This window comes from Protopterus annectens, chromosome 5.part0 (assembly GCF_019279795.1).
Source record: "Protopterus annectens isolate FY-2018-M chromosome 5.part0, PAN1.0, whole genome shotgun sequence".
Lineage (NCBI taxonomy): Eukaryota > Metazoa > Chordata > Ceratodontiformes > Protopteridae > Protopterus > Protopterus annectens.
The window spans coordinates 1875853039-1875860275 of record NC_056735.1 but is presented as its reverse complement, the minus strand read 5'-3'; positions in this window follow the sequence as shown (position 1 = coordinate 1875860275).

The following is a 7237-nucleotide window of genomic DNA, read 5'->3' as shown; positions in this document are numbered from 1 at the left end:
TGCAAGCAAGAAACATAAGTGCCATGCAAACATACTCCGTTCTCTAGGTTATATGAACAAGAGCTATTCAACCAAAAAAAAAACAATAGTATGAGTAAAAATAGGATAGAAAGAAGGCTGACATTAGTTTGCTGTGAAGAAGGCACCCCTTATTTACTATAATTAGTTGTGAGGACACTCTTCAAAAGGGAAAAAGGGAAAGTCCGTTAATGTTTTTCTTCAACCATACTGTTTTTTCCGTCCATAGTGTTCAGTCAACCAAATTGTTATGGCCTATGTGTCTTACTTCCCTTTTGGATCTACTGTTTAATATACTCACAGACCCTTGCTAAGTCTGTGATGTAAGAATTCAGCCTGAGCGGATTGTCATGTTTTCATAATCACCAGCCAAGTCACTACGGTCTATAACATGACTGTTTCATGGCTGCAGTTCATTTGCCAGCAGTTATATGAAGCAACGAATAAACAAAAGCATACTTTCAGCTTAACAGCTTGAATACTGGAGCATACTTGATGTGTGGTTCATTTCAGTAGGTTCATCACAAAAATTAAAGGCAGTGCTGGAGTGATGCCTTACCATGAAGGCAAGCAGCAGCCATTTCCTCTTTGGGTGGAAAAATGAATTTTGACCTGGATCTGAGAATGGTGGCTGCACTTTTGTAATGGGGTCCAGTAGTTTGGCGAAGTTCTGTATTACGAGACTATATTTTCCACTGTGGATATGGACCATTTCTAAAGTGAAGAGACTGTGCTCACAAAATGTCATGCACATTTATAACTTTGGTAGTTTTCAATATTTTCCCAAATTTGCAATATACCTATCTTATAACCCTACTTTATGAACTAAACTACAGAAAATATAGATTAAATTGTTTGTTGGAAATGACATTTAACAAATTAATGGAGCCAGCTAAAGCAGAGAACTGTGTTGTTAGACTGTCATAGTTTATGAGCTGCCCTTAATACCCAGGACAAAGTGAACAGTGTGCCATCAAAACAAATGTAAGTATTAAATAAGCAAAAGGCAAACATTGTGATCTTGTGATTACAGATAAAACACAAAACTGATAATTATCTTCTCATTAATTAATAATTAAAATAATTTTGCTGTTGTGTTTTCAGTATTTTGACACAAATGTTCCGTTTGTCCTAGGTGGGAACTGCAGCTCAAAAGCTACACCGTTTTCACCTCTAGCTAATTCCAGATATGGGGGAGATACATAAATAGTAAAATAGTATGTGTCTGGAGTACATGCTTGAGAGAGACAGAATAGCTATTAAAGCTGTTATAAACTGTAGATTAATATTATAGTCCAGTATGTTTTCTAACAACTACAGCTTGGTAAAGGTTGAGGCAAGTAATGGTAACTGCTACACTTTTAAACATTTAAGGAATAGTCACAATGTATTAATGAAAAGTATTAAAGTATTAACAGTCCCCCATAAAACACATAGTTTCAAAGAATTGATTCAATAGCATCTGTTAACAGTAGTTGATTATATGGAATCCTTGTCCTCCACTATTATACAAAATGGTTGCTGAAGTGATAAAGAAGTCTCTTTTTGTAACAGTGGACAACCATTCTCAAGGTTATACCAGTGCTGATGAAGTGGAAATAAAATGAATGTGGAGAAAGGTTAACAAACTGAAAATGCAGGGGACAGGCGACAGGTCTGGTAAACTATTTGCAAGTCAGTGAAAAAGTAAAATCCTCTGAAGTGTTGTTTTGTATTAGTCTATTTTTCATTAGACTGGAGTTGATAAATATACCACGTCCTCGCCTGTGGGGGTGGAACAGCCTGATAACAATCAATGTTTAAAATGTACGTGAGCCCACATGAATCACACAAGGCAAGGTCCTCCCCTTGTTTAAGAATAAAATAGTGAGTGCTTTCTAGTTTGATGGTGGAGGGTACGGTTATGCAAAAAGGTGTTAGTAACAGAATAAGCAGCAAGGTTCTAAGAGCTAGTTAAGTTCATAGGTTCATAGGTTCATACTAGGCTATCTGCCCTAGGGCATTTATAAGCCTAGCCAGAGTGTGTGTGGCTTTCACCACCCCTTAGGATGAGAATACTATACCCATTAGTTTGCTGTGCCTCTGTCCAGCAGTGATACAGAGATGATTCCCGGGGTAAACCTACGATCTCTCATCCACTCGTCAAGATTTCTCTTGAACAGAGTCAGTGAGGGGCTCTGCCTCACATGGACTGGGATTCTGTTCCATAGTGTAGGGAGTCTCTGGGTGATGAATCTGTCCCTCCAGCATGTCCTATTTATATCCATGTTGAGGTTTAAGTCTCTTGCTCTCGTGGCTCTGGTGGATTTGGATTTTTTGAGGTGGAGCATGTCCATTAATTCCGGGTTGGACATGGCCTTGTATGTCAGGCACAGATCACCTCTGAGCAGATGGTATGCGACTGAATAGAGCTGGAGTTTCTTCAGTCGGGCATCGTATGACATATGTTTGAGCCCCTTTATCCTTTTGGTGAGGAACTTTTGGGGTCTTTCCAACTGCTGCAGGTGTTGGGTAAGGTACATTCCGAATGGGGCGTTGTACTCAATCATTGGTCTGATAAGTGAAGAGTACAGGGGTACAATGACCTCTCCTGATCAGGATGTGAATCCCTTCATGATCAGGTGGGCAATGTAGAAGGTCTTCCTAACCACTTTGGCAATGTGAGTGTCAAAAGAGAGGTTACTGTCAACTTGGGTCCCCAGGTCCCTGATAACTTCTTCCATGTTTAATGGATTACCACCTATGTGGTAATTAGGGGTTACCTTGTTTTTCCCAAAGGGTATGACTATACATTTTTTGGCATTTAGCTTAAGGCCATGGCTCTGGCACCAGTTATCCATTTCTATGAGACCTTTCTGGAGGATGTCTGTGTCTGATGGAGTGTCAATTATGGTGCCCAGTTTGCAGTCATCTGCAAATTTTGTCAGCCACAATCCCCTATGTTTGCCTGCACTTCAGAAAAATAAATGCTGAACAAGAGGGGGCCCAGGACTGAGCCCTGTGGGACACCGCTCATGACCGGCTTAGAGTCTGACATGGCACCAGCAACTCTAACCCTGTGTGTTCTGTCCTTGAGCCAGTTTGCAACCCATCTTGTGACATATGGGTTTACATCTAAGCTGGTGAGCTTTTCTATGATGCCCGAGTGGGGTATTGTGTCGAATGCTTTTGCTAGGTCAAGGTAGGCTGTGTGAACTGCCTTACCCTCATCAATGGCCTTAGTGACTGTTTCGAAAAAGTCGACCAAGTTCAAGAGGCAGGATTATGATCCTCTCCATAGCTTTGCAGACAAGGCTCATCAAGCTTATGGGGCAGTAATTTCCAGGGTCCGTAGAAGCACCGCCTTTGTGGAGTGGGACCACAGTTGCCGTCGCCATTCTTTGGAGTGCGTATCCTGTAGTAAGGCTAAGATTAAACAGCAGCCTTATGTGTGGGTTTAGTTCCTCATTGAGTTCGTGTAGCACACAGCCGGGGACACCGTCCGGTCCCATTGATGCTGTGTTTTTTGCTTTAAAGAGAGCAGCTCTCACCTGGGCATCTGAGATGTTTGGGAGGCTAGACTCTGGTGGGATAGATATTTCTCCTTTTGGGGGAGGGAGGGAGAAATTTGCACTGAACCTGTCTGCCAGTATGTTGGCAATGTCTGTGGGTTCAGTGATTATTTATCATTTTGGACTAATTCTGAGCATATCTGGGAGTTTCCACCCAGGTTTCTAACATAGCTAAAGAAGGCTTTATGATTGTCTTTTGTGTCATTAGCGATTTTTCTCTCAAAGTTGGCCTTGGATGATTTTATGAGTGATCGTAGTTTTTGCTAGTATTGATCAGAGATGCCTTCCCATTTAGGGATTTTGCTCTGTCATGTAGTAGCTTTCTCCTCTTGTTGTAGAGTTTGTTTATGGCTGGAGTCCACCAGACTGGGCGCCTGCCTTTGGTGGAAAGGGTCTTGATTTTATTAGGGATTGCTTGATCCATACATTCCTGGAGGTGCTCGTAGAAGGCATTTGTAAGGGTTTCAGCAGCGTGGGTTGTGGTTTCCACTGGCTCGGGGGGCTTGAAGGATACCACTCCAGTCTTAAGAAGTGTGAAGTTTGCTTTTGAGAAGTTCTTCACTGTGGTCTTTTGCTGGGGGTGGGGGCGGGATGTGGATCTCCAGTGAGATTAATTTTTGGTCTGATCTCACCAATGAGGGATATACTTCCGGTGTGGAGCATTTTGTCCCCATGTTTGTGATGATCAGGTCTAGTATATTTTCTCCTCTTGTGGGAATGGTGACTAGTTGTTCCATAGCATTTGAGTTTATGAACTCAAGGAACCTTTGGGCTAGGGTGTTGGGGCTTGAGTAATGTTCCCAGTCTATGTTTGGGTAGTTGAAGTCACCCAATATGATGGTGTTTGGAGAGACATTTATACTCTCCAGTGTCTTCAGGAAGGCTGTGTGGGTTTCCTGAGTTTGAGAAGGTGGTCTGTAGCATGTTACAAACTGTAGAGCAGTTTTACCTATGGTTAATTGCACCTGGATGGTCTCCGATGCTTCGTGCGTTGCCACTAACCTGGAGATGTGGGTATCCTTTATGAATATGGATACTCCCCCTCCTTTTGTAGTTCGGTCCGGATTTTGGGGCCGGAACACATGATATGAGGTATAACCTGATAGTGCTGGGGTGCTCTCAGGAGCCTTGAACCAGGTTTCAGTCACAGCACAAACATCAATATTCTCCATACTGAGGAGGGCTTCGAGGGCGTGCATCTTGAGGTTTAGACTTCTGGCATTGAGCAGTATTACCCTTAGTTTTTCTCCATTTTTGTTTTCTAGGGCGGTAGGTCGGTTCTGAGTAGCGTCTGTACTTTATTTAACTTTCAGGTAATTAAATACTGATCTCAGGTCAGTTACATACAGTAAAGAAACGGAACAGAAAGAGTTATGACACTGGAGTCAGGCAATGTACTGTTTTCAAGAAATATGGAGTTGCCTTTTTCCAGGTACCCAGATTTAGGTATCAAAAAGAGAGCAGCAAAAGTATCTGAATATAATCCAGAACTTTCTTCTTTGCAGATTCACATTTAAGCATTAAGGGACAAAACATGTTTGTAATACTTTGTACTATTGTCTTAGTTTAAGCTCTTTGGCTTATTTATGAGTTGCCAGAAGATGAAGAATATTACTGAAGTCTGTCTTTGTCAAAAACTAAAAAAAAATGAATTTTGGCACCCAGAAGTACTTGCACATTACCCTTGAGTCAGTTAATAAAAACATTAAGAAAGTACATTATTTATACCCTACTGGTGAGTATGTTTTTGTGTGTGTGATATTCTAATGGTGCAACAATCATGAAAATGTAATGCAGCATTATTCCATATTCCACAAGTATTTAGGCAAATGCTTAAGATTATTGTTAAGGCTTCTATACATAGCACAAGCAGAATGCTATAAGTCAAAGTAGAAAGGCTTGATGATGAAATCAGGGGGAAGTTCAAGTAACATGACAAGACTGGGATTTTTGGATGCAGATCCTTAAGGAAAATAATAACCATACAGAACAGTATATTCATAAAATAGCAGGAAGTATTCTAAGACCTAAGCCAACACATGGATGGAGAAAGATTCTGCCAATAGGGATGACTGCAATTAGAAGAAGACAGAATAGGCAAGAGGGGCTGGAATTTACTGGAGAAAACTGGCAAAGGAACTACGGTACTGGGAGCCTATAATTAGAGGGGGAAAGGTAACAGAATTGGAAGAGGACAAGAATTCATTTGCACTGCCTTCTCTAACAAGGATCCTAAGTGAAACAAACACCAGGACTGGTAGAGTTTTTAGCAGAATCTAGAACAGAAGCTGTAGTTGAAAAGAGATAATTAGTAGGGCATATAAAATATTGCATGATAGCTATAGGAATAAATCTAAGAAGGTTAGACAGAATTGGGAAGGGAGATTGGATAAGCAATTCACAAAGAAACAATGGGAGGATATTTGTATGGCCCCAAATATACAACAAACTCTGAAAGATTTAGGATCTTAGCTTGGAACTGTTTGCATAGGTATTTCTATACTCCAAGCAGACTCTAAAACATTTTTCCTCAGGTAGATTGCAAATGTTGGAGGTGTCATGGGAAAGAAAAAGATAATTTGGAACTTATTTTTGGGAGTGTAATGAGTTGGCAGACTTTAAAAATTCCCTTTAGAATACTCTATCAGAAATAATGGGTGGGCTGATTGGTGTAACTAAGAAGATACATTTTTGAGCTGTGGTACAGGATCAAAATCGCCTAGACATAGTAATGCCTTGCTGACTTTAATACTGGTGGCTGCCAGAAAGCAGTTACTAGAAAATGGAAATTAAAGTCTTAACCAGTTGAACTAGAAGTACTGAATCAAGTAACAGAGATAAGACAACTGGGAATGAGATCTTTAGAAAAGGGTAGGAGCAAATTGCATAGGAAAAATGGGAATTGTGGGACCAATACATGTGGAATAATGTTTTGGAGGAGGAATAAGGTTTAAGGAAAGGCAAGAATCGAATGAGCTATTTAAAGTTTGGCTGACAATCACTAGATAGATTATAAGTGATGTATAATGTTTGCAACTGAAAATACGTCAATGTGGTTTGCTCTCATTTATATAAATGTATGATTGCTTATGTTCATAAGTGATAAATATTTAATTATTATAAAAACACTAGTTTAGGATGTCCCACAGAATGTCTGGTAAAGTAATTGTTGGATTTAATTGAATTTGGTGATCATAAAATAGTTTAAACTTGATCATTTTAATGAAAGCAGGGCTGGGGCTCTAGATTTTTGTGGGAAGTACAGCTTCAATAACAATGTGAAAGATAAGACTTGCCTGATCAGACACAGAAGAAAAAAGATAAAAGTAGAAGCAGAAAATGTTACAATACTCTGCAGAAGTGATGTGACCACATATGATCTATCAGTTCTGCTATGTGCTTACAAGAAGAAAGGGCATACTGTGACTGGATCCAAAGTCTCTGTGTGGGAACCAATTTGGTTCAATTTCTGCATAAAAATATTACAACTGTTGTTCATCCTAATGGCCCGCATTTATTTTATATCTTATTTACATGCAAACACCATAGACAAAGTCCCATACCATATCCTAGTAATCTATAGGTCACTCTCTAAGTCGCAAGAATCCCATAACATGTACCTAGACCTACTGCAGACACTCACCATTAAACTAAATGCCCTACTCCTG